Here is a 16,061-nt window from a genome sequence, read left to right on the forward strand (position 1 = left end):
TTAATAATGTACCTGCAATTTTCTTAAAGTTCATGTTGGTGACATCCTTTGTTCAAATCAAGTCAGGAAAAGACTTAAGCTCCATTCAGCTGCGCAATCATGTCAGCATATTTTATTACCTTGTTCGTTTGGAGCATTTCAATGCAGATGTGCATGGGCTCCTCCACTGTCATTATTCTGCAGTACCACTATGGGTGATACCCATGGCATCAGACAGTAAATCAATAATGCGTTAATAGTGTCTCCAGTTCTTTCTCAACAGCCCCTTGTAAATGAAAAGCAATTGACTATGTTGTTGAGCGACAGGACAGATGTCCTCATTTATGTGAAGTTGCACTTTCATTGTCTTCCTAGTCCATGAACAAGGGATGGAAAATTATTCACTATCTCATCATAGGCATCAACATTGTAGTTTACAGAAATCAACCCCATGTCAGCAGCAGCGCTGAAACTGAGTAAACATGCATTTGATGTAATGCCTTACAGGACATGAATTGATGATTGTTCCTTTGACTTTTTGCTTTTCACAGTTGCTCTGAGTAAACCTTGACATTGCAGTGATGTCAAAGCAGCCCACGTATCCACTTTGGTTTTTGATGGGATTAAACAGGGCACTGGAGACGTTCATTATACTTTTCTGCAGGCATTTGTTTATTCATGTGCCAATATCTATGATAAAAGGTATGGTGCACCCATTCTCTTTCAGTGTGATTTTGGAACAGTGTCCAAATGAATTTCGCACTTTCACTTGTTGACATAGATTTGATCAGCATTTTTAGGTCAAGCCTACGGTGGCAGTGCGCATGCACTACTCGCTTTGCTAGGCATGCAGTATTCAGTATGGCGTGGAAGCTTCATTGGCTTAAGTCCTAAATGCTGCCTTCCGAATAGTTTTAGGCTTGTTAGTCGCTCCTCATGACGACCATGTTGTCATTTGTATCCTTCTATGGCTACTGGCCCCTTCACTTCAAAAACTATTTTCTTCTCATGCCCCCTCCCGCAATCAATGACTTCTTGGGCCCCCCGCTCCCTCCCACTCCCGTTTTTGCCTTCTCGCCAACCTGCACTCCTGTTTCCAATGCAATAGGTCATGCATAAATGCGAAACCAATTGCATTGCAAATGGTTGTTTTTAGAGTTCTAAGTACTATTTTATTTATTGAGTTTGTCCCATGTACTTCGGGCAGGATGTTGTGCTTTATATACATTCAGCGTGCTGTGCGCGTTTTCACTTTCGATGCTGGGATGATCTTGATCGCTTGTTTTATAGGAGGGAGTTGATTAGGAGCGGGTTGACTATGCCCGCATTTGCTGTGCTGGACCGACACTGCCGCTTGCACATCCTGAAAGCTACCCATCATGACTGTCGGCAAAGGTAGGAGTGCTGCATGCAGCACAAAAGGGCCATGGGGGACTTGTTTTGAGGGATAGTTGAGCAGTAGCTAACTGTGGATCCTCACCTTGTTATCTCTGCAGTTTCAACTTTGGAAGCATATTAAAATGATTAGCAAAGTGATTTGAGGGAAATAAATACTATTTGGCCCCGTGAATGCAGCTAACCTTGCATAACTGGTGAGCGCATGATGTGGAACTTACTTTTATGGCAGTGTATACTGAGGGTGGCAGAAGTGCATTTAGGGAGATGTAGTCAGTCTTGTGACTGCTTCTCCTAAGGGGCGAAAAAAAAACCCTATCTCGCCTAAGCTTGTCGTTCTTCACTGGCTTCCCGTAGAAGCCAGGGTGATGTATATGACAGCATGTTTTATCCACCAGGCCTTGCATAAACCCACCCCTCGCTACCTGGGGAACACACTGAAGCTTTCGGGAGGCACCAGACGAAATGCTGAAGCCATGTTGTTAGCGCCTCCAACCATCACAAATGGACTATTTGTGGTGCAAACTTTCACCTGTAGCGCACCCAGAATATGGAATATATCCCCCCTGAAACTACAAACCCTCACCTCACTGCCAATCTTCAATACAGAACTGAAAGCTCTTCTCTGACTAAGACATTTTTAACAGTTGTCCATTTAGCTGACCTCCGAGATAATGTACCCTGCCCGAGACTAACTGCGCTACCTGTGTTCCACCTAATCTAACCTTGCTGCCCCTACCTACACCCCCTACATCTTCTAACGATCTGTAAGTCAGTGCCTTTGTAGCGATCAAAATGAGTAGATATCCCTTTCCTACCCACCACTTGGTATGTTAAGTAATGAATGTAAAGTAATGAACGTAACTAGCAACTGTTTGTAACGTTTGTACTGTAACCTGTTTTATTGAAACTAACCTCTAACACCTCCGGATAATGTCCGTGCTTCATAAAAATGCTAAATAAATAAATACATTTAGCAAGTGAGGGTTAGTGCTATCAGCTTTCTGTACTGATTGAACCACAATGTAGACAGACAATGTAGATGTGCTAACTAGCTATACAGAGGTGCAGTGCATAATTGGGGTATCTGCACGCTTTAAAGTACACCAGAGTGACGTGGCACTAGTTAAAGAGTAAACTTCACCTGTTATAACCAGGACAAAGGAGCCTCCCTTCAGTCCTAAGAGGTGGCGCCATCCATTTATTTACTTATAATCGGCGCTTTTTGAGTTCCCTGTTGTGGTGACCTGCATCTTCTGAAGTGATGCACTAGCATGTCACCTCACCTGGCATTGCAGTTTATCTAATGCCCTGCACTTGTTTCTACCACCATGTCTCCTGCATTCTCATCGGCACTGGTTACTTTTTGGGCTATTTTCTCTTCTTCCATGTTTACATTTTTGATACTGAAATGTCCTTTTACATTTAATTTCTAGCATTCTGTTTGTAAACTTATACATTCCACTAGTTAACTTTACTCTCTGGACCAGACTAAACTGTCAAAATTAGTTACGTGTCTATCTTCGCGCTTCCTGGGACTCTGGTTTGGTTATTTTTTCCCACCTCACCTTTGCTGATACGCCCCACGACCTGCAACGGCCCGATTGTAAGCTGCGTGGTAGTCCTCCCGCCGCCGCTCCTGACACCTGCGGCCGCAGAGCGGAGGACTACTATTCACTTGGGCCATTCCGGCAGGAGCCGCCACCGCCAGACACCGCCCCCGGAGGCGCTACTAAAGCGCGCGATACTGGTGGAGCGGGTGTCTACCTTCGCGCTTCCTGGGACTCTGGTTTGGTTATTTTCTCCCACCTCACCTTTGCTGATACGCCCCACGACCTGCAACGGCCCGATTGTAAGCTACGTGGTAGTCCTCCCGCCGCCGCTCCTGACACCTGCGGCCACCGAGCGGAGGACTACTATTCCCTTGGGCCATTGCGACAGGAGCCACCACCGCCAGACACCGCCCCCGGAGGTGCTACTAAAGCGCGCGATACCGGTGGAGCGGGTGTCTATCTTCGCGCTTCCTGGGACTCTGGTTTGTTTATTTTCTCCCACCTCACCTTTGCTGATACGCCCCACAACCTGCAACGGCCCGATTGTAAGCTGCGTGGTAGTCCTCCCGCCGCCGCTCCTGACACCTGCGGCCGCCGAGCGGAGGACTACTATTCCCTTGGGCCATTGCGGCAGGAGCCGACACCGCCAGACACCGCCCCCGGAGGCGCTACTAAAGCGCGCGATACTCGCGTCGCGGGACGCCAGGCGAAGCACAGGCAAAGGGCGGGCCCTCTTAGGCCCTCATGAGGCCAGAGGAGGCCGGGCTGGGCCACCCATCTGACGTTTAGGACATTGCATCTATCATCTAGGTACTAGTACCTCGCTCCCTTATTTACATCTTGTGTGCTACTATTGGTTTTTCTGCTGTAGTATGCTCCGGACACTTAGGAAGGACCGTAAGGTCACCATTACATCTACTGGGGGGGTGGCCACCGGTACTATTGACCAATTCCTGACACGGGCCAAGGTGGTCATAGAGAAAGAGATAGCACTAGTAGAGAAGCGTTTGTCATTAGATTTACTGACAGGGAAACGTTCCTCTCTTGGCAAGATTGGAACATCCGTTACACCAGAACCAGTTTTAAGTAACACACCATTAGTTATCCTGAGTCCAGCATCTAGCCACATACAAGGGGAAACCGATAGCGCTGAGGCATGTTCTTTACTAAACTCTACACCAACTAGCCTGGCCTCTCGTGCCTCCTGCGTTTCACCACCCCTATCACCCATCTTAGCATTGTCATCACCTTCACCTGTGATCTCTGCACACGTTAACACAGAGATATTAGAGACTACTAATATTAGTACTGTCGATCCACCAGGCAAAAGAAAAAGAGGGGCCAGTCCACTAAAGAAAGTCACAGTAAAGAGGTGCAAAAAAACACAAAGGGTCCCTCGACAGCCTGTGCAGCCCCCTAGTTCACCTTTAGTAGTCATTGACAAACCTCAATCAGTACTACAAGGTTATAGTGAAAAAAGGCTTATGGAGAAAATGGAAAAGCTGGTTAGATCGTTAATGCTACCACTAATCGAAAGGACGAAAATGATTAATTACAAATTAGACGATTTGGAAAAACTAGTTTCTGGGAATACAACCAGACTAGATACTATAACAACAGTCCTGAAGAGTCCAAAGGCCTTACTTCCTACCACTGCCATACCAATCATCGTCTACAGTAGTAATAGCGTGATGACGAAACCCAACATCACTGCACTCCCAGTTACCCAACCTGCTATAACCATTGCAAACAAAAGCATGCCAGACACTAATTTAATGGGGCCTGCTAGAAATAAAGCTGCAATGACTGGCGTTACGGCTAAGAACCAACCTGAGACGCGTGTTAAAACAACAGATAACCAGTCTAAGGGGCAGGCCCTTATGACTAACAAGCGTAACCCCCAACGAGTACCCTGTGTAAACCTCCCCCCAGAAGCAATACCTTACACAATTATCATGGTGGGAGTTCGTGGGATTGGAACTGAGAAACGGGAAACACATAGGGACTTGAGGCATAAAGTAATTTACTGGCTTAATACTAATAGAACACTCCCTCCCTTCTCTAATGCAGAGATATTAAATGTTAGGAGGGTAAGTTGGGTAGGGAACACTGCCAAGGACCTAGAAGGTGACTGTGTCATCGTGAGTTTTAAAGACCCATGGGTGGTCAATTTTATCCGCAGGGAACCGAGGTTCGGCAGAGAGGGGGATATCCAAACACTAGATTTAAATTACTTCTATCCTGGCACAAAACATGGCCCATCCTTTCCCCCGCGCCACGCATATAGAAGGGAGCCTTATGCAGCAAACCCTTTTAACAGGGCTATGTTCCAATTACCCTTATTAAATCAATTTGAGCCATTTTCAAATTTAGAGGGGGTAGACTGACTGTCACGTAATATTGACCCCACTGAAGCCACTGAATCTAATAAAATGGCCCTGAGGGGTATGATACATGGAGTGATTCTGGAAACACACAAAGGGGTCCAAGCTTTAAATGATGGCCAGGAACAGGGGTATGAAGAAGGCCATGAAGCTCGGCAAGATGTGGACATGTTACACCAGCATTCTGTCGAGGGAAAAATAGATAATAGAATAATTTAGCCCAGAATGTGGATTCCCCGGCTAATCTGAATAAAAACCAAATTGAGCTGGAAACAATTCCTAGTACAGAGGCAAATGTTTTATTAAAATACAATAATACGCCTGTAACCGATATCACCTATACAGGTAGCCACAGGTTATTACCTTTAAATTAACCAGTATATGAAACTGGAGATGGATTAAATATTACAACCTGGAATATAGCAGGTATTATTAGTAAATGTAACCCTCCATTTTGGAATGATTTTATTACCCAAGGGCATGACATAATATGTCTCCAAGACACTTGGTATAGAGACCAAATTACTGTTGAAGGTTACACATCCTTTTATATAAACGCCAAAGATTCTGTTGCCGGTAGGGCCAAGGGTGGCCTGTTGACCCTGGTCTCTACCGGGCTTACAGAATTCAAATTAGGTAAAAGTATAGATGTTGGCCCTACGCCCTTATAATCTGTCTTGAGCACCAGAAAACTAATGATTTAATGATTGTTAACATTTACAATAACATTTTTAATACTAATAGAGAATTTGTGGTACAGGATATAGAAAAATCAATAGATAAACTTCTCGTAGACTATAGAGATTGCCCAGTTATACTCTGGGTAGGGGATTTTAATTTGCAAGTTTGTGTAGATGCCCAAAAGGGGATCTGCGGTACCACCTATGACAATGAGGATAGAAGCACCATCATTTACAATCATTTTCCACATGACAAATATGGGCTGGCACTGAATAGCTTAGCCGCCAAATTATATTTAGAACTTTTGGACTGCTCCAAAAAGAGGGGAAATGTTAGATGTCCAACATTTAAGGGTAGGAACTCTAACTCCAACATCGACCACATACTAGTATCAAGTGGTACTGCGTACCGAGATTTATGGATAGAGGAGCAAGCAGTGAGTGATCACAATAGTATCTCACTGACATTACTTGGCTGGGGTTTTAAAACTCAAAGTTATAGTAAACCGACACAGGTAATTGTGGCCTCTAGAGTAAATGGACCTAGAATTAAGTGGGATAAAATCAATCCCAATAAACTTCTAGCAGAAGTAAGTGACAAATGCGGTGCCGAAATAAGTTATTGCCTCAAAGATGTGACTAACCCTGTAACCATGTTATTAATGATCAACAAAATCCATGTAACAATAGAGGGTTTATTGACTGGTAAAAATCATAAACATAGAGTCAAAAAATCGGGCTGGTTTAATAAAGACTGTACAGAAGCCTTATCTTCATTAAAACATGTGATGTCAATTAAACCAAGAGACCCGGAACAAATTAGGGAAAAGCGGCATGTTTACAAAACTATGTTAGCAGTAAGGAAAAAACAGTTACAAGATGAGGCATGGCAAAATTTAGATATGGCGTCAGCCACAAAAAATAGTAAATTACTATGGGAGACAATTAATTGACCGTTTTTAAAGAAGGATATCAGACCCACAGTAACTTCTAATGTTAGCTGTAAAGAATGGATAGAACATTACTCCAATGTTTTTAACTCAGATGATTTGTTTTTAGACACTTCTGGCCCATGGCCGACCATTCCGCTATTCATTACCTTGAATGAGGTTCAGGCAGGACTAGAGAAGAGCAGTGGTGGCAAGGCGCCTGGACCGGATGGTGTACCCATAGACCTATATAAATAAGAAATGGACTTATGGGCACCCATCCTAACACGCTTTTTCAATGCCGCAATTGAATTCGAACTTCCTCAGACTTGGGGCCAATCAATCATTGTACCACTTTTTAAGAAGGGTTCAAGGGCAGAGGCATGCAACTACAGACCTATCTCCCTCCTTGATTCATCGATTAAAGTACTAAGTAGGGTCCTCCTGGACAGATTGGAAACATGGGCAGAAGAGGAATCCATTTTATCACCAGTACAGTATGGATTCAGGAGGGAGATTGGTACGATGGAGCAATGCGTCAACCTTGAAATATACAACAGTCAAGGAAGGAAGTCTTTTTTTATGTTTTGCCGACCTTAGTTCTGCCTTTGATTTGGTCGAACACTCACTATTATGGCCTATTTTAATAGACATGGGTGCACCCAAAGAGATCATATATTTCCTTGCTAGACTATATGAAATACTAACATGCAAGGTACGCTATGGGATGGCTGGCGAGTGCACCCCTTATTTTAAAGTTAACAGAGGCATAAGGCAAGGATGCGTCTTAGCACCACTTTTGTTTTCCTTGTTTATCAATGAGATAGATACGATACTTAGAACGACCACTGTGGATGCCCCATGTATTGATGGTAAGCCCATCCCAATTCTGCTTTATGCAGACGACGCGGTTCTCTTATCGCGTACCCAAAATGGTTTGCAATACCTCATTGACAATTTCTCTACCTTTATAGCTAAACATAAATTGGTAATTAATAAAGGTAAAACGTTTCCAGTGGTGTGTGGGAAAAAGACCAAGCAAAATAGGACCTTCTTTTTAGATAATGTCAGGCTAGAACCCGTCAAGAAATTCTGCTATTTAGGGATAACCTTTTCTGGAGATGGGGGATGGACCAGTGAACAGGAGTGCGTACAGCTAAAACTGTCGAGGAACACTAATAGTGTTTTTAGATTCGCAACCAAATTGGGGAATCGCAGAATAAAAGAAATGATCCACATTTATATCGTGAGGTGCTTGTCATCCACACTGTACGGGGCCGGTGTGTGGGGACATAACACTAATAGTTGTAAGCTGCTTCAAAACCAGGAAAACCATTTTCTGAATCGCTTACTATGTACCCCGGCATCTGCTTCCATTGAGATTATTCATAGGGAAGTAGTTCTATCCTACATTGGAGATTTGTCCGCATTACGTACACTTTCCCTATGGAGGTCTATATGGTCTAAAGCAGAAACAGAATTCACACAAACCGTAATTAAGGATTGTTTAAAATTAGAACATTATATGCGTATCCCCTGGTTTAGGCACATCCGGTTTTGGTTCAAGGCAGTTTTTGAATACAACCCATTTCTGAATTCAGAACTGGGCGTCCCTTTTTCAAAAAAAGAGCTAAAAGATCTGTTCCTGGAAAATGCAGAGAAGGTTAGGGTCGCCAGATATACAAGTCAATGTACATATGTTTTTTATAAAGAACACAACATCAAAGAAGGTCTCCAACACTACCTGATATCCTTCACTAGAAGTTCCCATCGTTTTGTATTGACACGGTTGAGATTAGGCACTGTGCATCATCTAGTATCTTTCCCCCACACTGGAAGGAGCAGTAGTTTGCCTTGCCCATGCGATGGGACATCTAAACAGAGTTGTTGCCATTTTATGCTTTTCTGTAAATTTTATATTTCTTATAGAAAAATATACTTAAAGCCTATGTTTTTAAAATATAACAAAAGAACTACCAAAGAAGCCTTGCGGTTAATGTTCGAACTGAATAGCACGGATATATGTTTCTATGTAGCAACCTACATTTTAAAATGTGCCTCCAGTAGGAAATCGATCATTATATGATTTAGAATAACACGATCCTTCTGTAATTTTAACAAATTTGTATATTTTTGTTTGTATTGGTTTTTATTACTGTATTTGTTAAAACCCTAATTGAATATTTATTTAAGATGAAAACACTAAATATTATTATTTTAATAGTAATTTTTAAAATAGAAACTATATATCCAAATGAAATATGAGCCATTTTAATTTTACACTCTAGGGATTGTGGGATTGTGTATTTTGACATTATATTTAAACGCTCTAAGGAAATAATGTAATTAATTGCTTGCAAGATGTTATGAGTGTAATTCTGCAATTTTTGCACATTTTAGGAAAATATTTTCATTCATCTGATTTGTGGAGACATAGTTCACGCCCCTGCTTAGTATGGTAATTGCATTTTTAAAACTCTATAATGTATAAATTGTATGTTTTGTCTGCTATATGGTTATATTCTATATGCTGAATAAAGCATTTGAAATTGAAATTGAATTGAGTTACGTGACCACACAAGGTATTCGCCGACGACTGGCATCAACATCACAGAGGAGAGTTCCGCATTGCTGGATAGAATACTGGGTTCTGGGAAATGTCAATAGGATCGCGGTCCTTGTGCTTGCACATTTTTTAATGGAAGGTGCTTGTCGAACCTTGCTGGTGTGTTGCTCTGCTGCTGTTTTTTCAGTCGAGCATTAGTGACCTCGTGTATATACTTTAGTATATACTTATGTGTATGTACTTTGTTGGCTTTGGAGATAAGCCCCTAGAACTTGTCTGCTTCTACTTAGCGACTTTTTTTCTGTTCAACTGTCTCCATTTAACTGGCTTGATAGAAAACGACCAGTAAAGCCAGCAAAACACTAGAATTGCTTGCTGCTTGTTCAACTGCCTCTATTTAACTGTCTTGATATAAAACAACCAGTAGAGGTCAGTAAAATACCCGAATTGCAGAAGGGATAGGTTATGTCACCGATATTTTGAGAACAGCTCCGTGCATTTGCTGGCTCAACACTTGGTTAAATCCCGAATTAACCCTGAATCACATGATTTTACGAGACTGTATTGCTCTGGATAAGTCTGTAAAAATCAAATGGTTGGCGTATGTTAAAAGTATGTTATTTAAATTAGGTCGACCAGAGATTTTTGAGGAACCTAATAGGATCCGGAAGGAAGAAGTGCTGTGGGTAAAACTGAATTTTAAGATCCTCCTGTTGGTGGGGTGAGAAGAACAGGAGCTATGTAAACTTTTAGTTAGGGCCCATTACTTATTAAAAACATTCATTAACATTGAACCTTACTTGTTAATTGTCAATAAGTCGTACCATCGATGGCTCCTAACTAGGCTCTGTTTCAATTTGATTCATTTAACATTGGGGGATTATCAAGGTTGGTGTAACCCCGAAGATGCCGATCCCTGCCAATGTGATAATTTCTAACCCCAGGACACACTGCATTTTATGATGTTTTGTGACTTTTTTTTCCCATATTCGCATGAGATTTTTGTTACCTATTTTGAGAGGAAATGGTTTCACTCAGGTTAGACCAGCGCTAGTTTTTCTTCAATCTTTGTGTAACCCTGGTGATATTTTTAACATTGCATCTGTTTTGCTAGCAGCAGTGAGGATTAAGAATAAGAGGAATTTGAGGATGATGCCACCTTAATCTATCGTTTGTGGTCTACTGTATCATCCGGTTAAGGGGTCTTAATTGGTGATCGGGTTTTTATGAATTGAAATATCGCCCATGTATTTTAATTGTCATGCCTAAATATTTGTAACATTGTTTATGTGTGTGTTCTGTGTTTGTACTTTTATGATTTTAAGTAATCGAATAAAGTGGATTGACTGACTGACTGCTTTCTGCTGTGGGTCTTTCTTTTCTTAATTTTTAAAATTTTTCTGGCAACTGCCTTTATTTAACTTTCTTGATAGAAAATGACCAGCAGAGGTCAGTAAAATACCAAAACAACTTTAGCATTCTCTAGATTCCAGTCCATAGAAATTGTCTTCCACGAGCACCCATAGACAATAATACTTTTTTTGAAATCTTATATTTTCAGTGATATGACCACCGAATTCCCTGATTTTATATTAAAAACAGAGCTTTGGACTATACCATTTCCAGCTGAAAGGCAATATTTCTCTCCATGTGTTACCATACCTGGTGTGTCACGCAGTTTAGGGCTTACTTTCCCTCCATGTTAAAGAACAGTAGATGTTTCAGCACCCAGGCTAATGTGTTGCACAGCTAAATACATATAAGTTCCCAAAGGTTAGACCGATTGCATTGCAAATGCTTGTTCCTTCCAAGAAGCTAATCTTACATGCACCGTCGTCCAGCGGTCAACATTGACATTGCGCACCCATCTTCCTCACTGTCGCTTGACAATGACAAACATGTAGACAACAAATTTTATGACAATTGACATTGTTCAGTTTCTAGTTGCCTCAACTGATATTGCCGCTTGGACTTGTGGGCATGGTTGGAATGTCTCTGGAAAATTCCTACATCCATTTTGTTATCTCAACGTGATGCACTTGATATTTCTTCTATTTTGTTTTCTCAACGTGATGTACTTGAACTGTCCCTTGCTTTGTAAACCGTTACAAAATGGTTTTTGTTTCCCACATCCTTTATAGATCTGTCCACTGGTGGAGTATTTACCTTAATGTGGAAAGGAAAATACAACATCTTTTTCTTTGGAAACATTACTTTATATCCTTCTACCTTGTGTTTCAATTTACTTTTCACACTCATTTTGGGTTATTCCAGCCTCCGTGTTATCTGCTGGTCTGTCAGCTCTTTCTTCCACTTTGGCAGCCATGAATACTCGCTCCAAGCTGAGGGTTTCTTTCAGCATTTCATTGTCAATATTTTTACAAACTTATCCAAGTTTTTGCACCAGTTTTCTGCCTTTCTTGGTTGAAAATTTACCTTTCATGGTCGACATTTGGCTTTGGATTGAACCTGGTGATAAGCACCTATTTGATTTGACAGTATATCACTTCACCACTGTGTGGTATTTTCTTTATCACTTCTTTTACTCCTTCACACACTAAATTCTTTAGCTATGAGCAGAGGCTTTGTTTCTTGCAGGGGTTCTCCATCCTTTTCACCTCTTTCCGTTGTACCTGGTTTCTACTGCCTTTATTGTTTCTCTGCGTTAGAAATGTTTCCACTTTTAGCAAGCTTTGCCTGCCTTTAGCACTTTTCTGTACCTGGTTGTTGCTGCTTTTAGCGTTGTCGTACTGTATGCATGACTGCTCTCTGTTATGCTGTGGTGCAGTGTCTTTTTTCTTGACTTTACTAGCAACTTTCGAGCTGATGACAATCAAACTTTCTCTAAGGCCTTCCCATTCTTCATAGACCTTGCACTGGCTGGAGTGGCACTTTGACTCCACATACACCTACCATCAATTTTCACTTCGACTGAGGCACAAGTTTACTTGACCATGGCAAAGTCTTCAGGAGAGCACTCTTTGTTCTTCAGGTTGCATGTCCCCTATCTTGATAACAATTGTAGCGCCCTCCCTAGCCTGGGTACATGCAAATGATCATGCCACACGCGGAGCTTGGTATTAGACATCCTTATTCCTCAGCATGTAACTATTAACTGAAGATTCTACATCATTATTTATATCACCCACACCCACGCTCTTACATCACCGTTCTACGGAGTCCATCAGGAACCAAAAGGGTCCTGTCAACACTAACTCACAAGACACCATACCCCTGTGCAGTCTTTAGGGTAATTTTATTTCCACTCCTTTCAAAATTATATGAGACTCGATGTATCCTGCTCTACAGTTAATTGAGCCCTGAACGAAAATTTTATATGTCTGTAATCCAAACTAGTAATAAATCTCAATAGTGAACCAAGACATGAGCATCAAGCTTGGTGAAGTTATGATCCATCAGAACGCTATAAATATCTGATCATTGTACAATGTATAGTTGGAGTCTTCAATTCTTTGTTACACCAGAATTGTACGTAATGGATGCCAATACAATATTTTGTCCCGCTCAGTTGACCTTCCTCCTCATACATACACTTTTCAACATTGTTCTTAGTACCACATACCTAAGGTCTGCACAATGTTTCTTCTTTAGATTTTTTTGAGCAATGCCTAAATACTATTCAAAGTGATATATTATAAACACTTTAATAAAATTTGATACAGTACACTACAATACAAAATAATATAATGCAATACAATGAAATACAATTATTCTTCTGTGTAAATGCACCTTTTGGATGAGTCTGATGCTATTTCAGATGGGTGAGTCTTGAAGATTAGATAGTTCAAAAAAGATTATCTTAGGAAATGGGTCACCTTTCTGGTGCATGAAGCTTTATTGGGTATGGCTGGCTCCTTTTATGAGTAACCCAAGGCATGAGGCACAAGTCAAGTCAGAAACACTTTATTCGATTGTTTTAAAATCATAAAAGTATGCTACAGGACCATATTCAATCATACACACAAGTTTTTTTTTTTTTTTTAAAACAAGTTAAAAAAGTTAAAAAGTTAATTACACATGACAAATTCATATAAAAATCATCTTTACAAACGTATTTACAATGATCACAACAGTATTCAGGTTATAAGAAAAACAGTACAAGAGACTAGAAGATCGTTACGTTTTTTGGGTACGGGAAGTGCTAGCCGCCTAGGGTAAAGTGCAGAATGTGCCGCTCAAGCATTCATAATTTGTACAGCTCTGGGTTACATAAACAAAGGTCATTTATTCAGTGCAGGCATTTTTAGGTTGCGTTAGTTATTTGGTTGTAGTCTAGCTCGCTTTGACCGGATAGACATAGTCAGAAAATTTGCTACCCCGTACATTACTACTGTATTTTCCATAAGTTGTAAGTACAATAAGGCTGGTTTAACCTGCATGAAACCTCTCAGGATTGGTTTAATATATCTTTCCCTTCCATCTTTATAGAAGGGACAGAAGAACAAGAAGTGTAATATGTCCTGATCTGAGAAGTGGTCACATTTGCAGGGAGCATTTTCCTGAGGCTTACACCATTTTTCAAATTCACCTAACAAAAAATGTGCTTGATTGAACCGAAATTTGGTGAGGACCCACCTGTGAAAAGGTTTATTAACTATCATTAAATAGGATTGCATAGATAGTGAAGCAATCGTCATGTAATGGGCCCTAACAGTTGGTTTTACAATTTCAATAGCCTCTCGCTCTGCTACCTTTTTCTCAATATAGTTTTTCTTAACCCAGTCAATGTCCTCTCTCACAATGCTCTCAGGGTATGTATATAACTCTGGGCGGCCTAAATAATCTGCTGTAGTTTTAATGTGTTGTAACCACCCGATCTTCACCATGTTTTCTCTCCCCATGCAGTCCCTAATAATCAAATGGTTTAAGATTAAAGCTGGATTAAGCCATATCCTAATCCATGACAGTAGTGGGGCCAGGGTCAAGGAGTCCTCAATGTACCCTATCCCTAGTTCCAAGTGTACGGGAAAGGCTGGGGTGGATTTTGGGAGGCCCAGAAGGGATCGCAAAAATAAATTTTCTTCCCTTTGGATATGGTCCAGATTTTTATAACCCCATATCATTGCACCATACCTTGCAATGGACAGTGTTTTTGCCTTATAAATTGCTAGTATAGCCTCAGGTGGCTTACCACCCAACCTTTTAGCAAAGCCTAGGATGGCGGCAGCCGATCTTTTTACTGCCACAGCCTTACTTTTAATTTGTGGAGCCCATGTCCCGTTCTCATCGAACACCACACCCAGGTAGGTAAAAACTTTTACTTTAGATAGAACTGAACCATTACAGGTAAGGGTTTTCATGCCATTTTTGCGACTACCTACAGCCATAACGTGGGATTTCTCAATATTGACTGCTAGATCTAAGCCTTGCATAAAAGCCCCAAAAGAATTTAAAAGGCGTTGTAAACCATTTGGGGTCCTAGCCAACAATACCGAGTCGTCGGCATAAAGTAGGACAGGCATTAAAGAATCACCCATGCGCGGTACATCAATGGAGGCCATTTCCAGGGTCTTGCCCAGAGAATTAATATAAAGTGAGAAGAGGATTGGTGCTAAAATGCAACCTTGTCGCACCCCTCTTCCTGATTTAAAAAAGGCAGTGCAATTTCCCTCTTGTGACATACGTACAGTTGCCCTCAAATCACTATGCAATTGTGCCAAAAAATGCACCAGTGCCTGGTCTAACCCCAACTCCAACAGTATTGTCCACAGCTTTGACCTATTTACTAGGTCAAAAGCTGTGGACAAATCCATAAAGGCCAAGTATACCATACCCTTGGATGCCACAGTGTATTTGCCCAGGGTAAGAAGTAAATTAAGGCACTGATCCTCTGCATGAGGCACAATCTTTTCAATGTTCTCCTTTAATTCTCTTCCCATGCATTGTCCCTTGTCTCTGCTTCTCTGCTTTCTATATGTACACTTCTCTGGATAGACAGTAATATCTCAATCTGCTGAGTTAGATAAGGGGGCATGAGGCAGAAGAAAGAAAGAGAGGTAAAAAAGACTTGTATCAAGAGCAAGGTGAGGTAGAGGAGGGAGATATAGATAAAGTACAGAGATAGTTGAGATAGAGGGAGTCATAAGTTAAAGAGTGAAAAATGAGATAGCCTTAAAGAAATTAAGTGGCAGAAAAAAAGAAGTAGGTAGTGAAAGGAAAGTGGGGCAGAACAAATGGTAGATATGGGTGTGGCCAAAGCAGCCCAGAAGGCCAACGTTTTTTATACTTGTTTCCCGCACCTCCACAATATCTAGCTTCATCCTGCGTTGCACATACCTCTGAAATCCCTGGTGTCTGGCCCTGTGGCTTCTCCCTCTCTGTCACGTTCACAGAAGAGTCTCCAGAGCTCCCGGAGATGGAGGCTGCGGGTGCGGTGTTGTGGGCTGGGTCAGCACAAAACAGGCCTTGGCAGTCTGCGTCAGGCTAGCTAATGCTCCATTGATGGAATCCCTCCAAGCACTAGAGCCACGGGCTGGAGGAGTATTTGCTACCAGAGTCCAAAGAGTGAAGGGAGAGGGTTCACCGGCGACATGACACATCGTACCTCAATGTGC

At 41.5% G+C, this 16,061-nt stretch overlaps 1 protein-coding gene across 2 annotated transcripts in view; it reads left to right on the forward strand.

Annotated features, from left to right (window-relative positions):
• The window catches only part of LOC147692364 (cytochrome P450 2G1-like), a 905,835-nt gene that overhangs the window by 807,434 nt on the left and 82,340 nt on the right, over positions 1-16,061 (forward strand). The gene's annotated exons all lie outside the window — the stretch shown is intronic.

This window comes from Lissotriton vulgaris, chromosome 9 (assembly GCF_964263255.1).
Source record: "Lissotriton vulgaris chromosome 9, aLisVul1.2, whole genome shotgun sequence".
Classification (NCBI taxonomy): Eukaryota; Metazoa; Chordata; class Amphibia; order Caudata; family Salamandridae; genus Lissotriton; species Lissotriton vulgaris.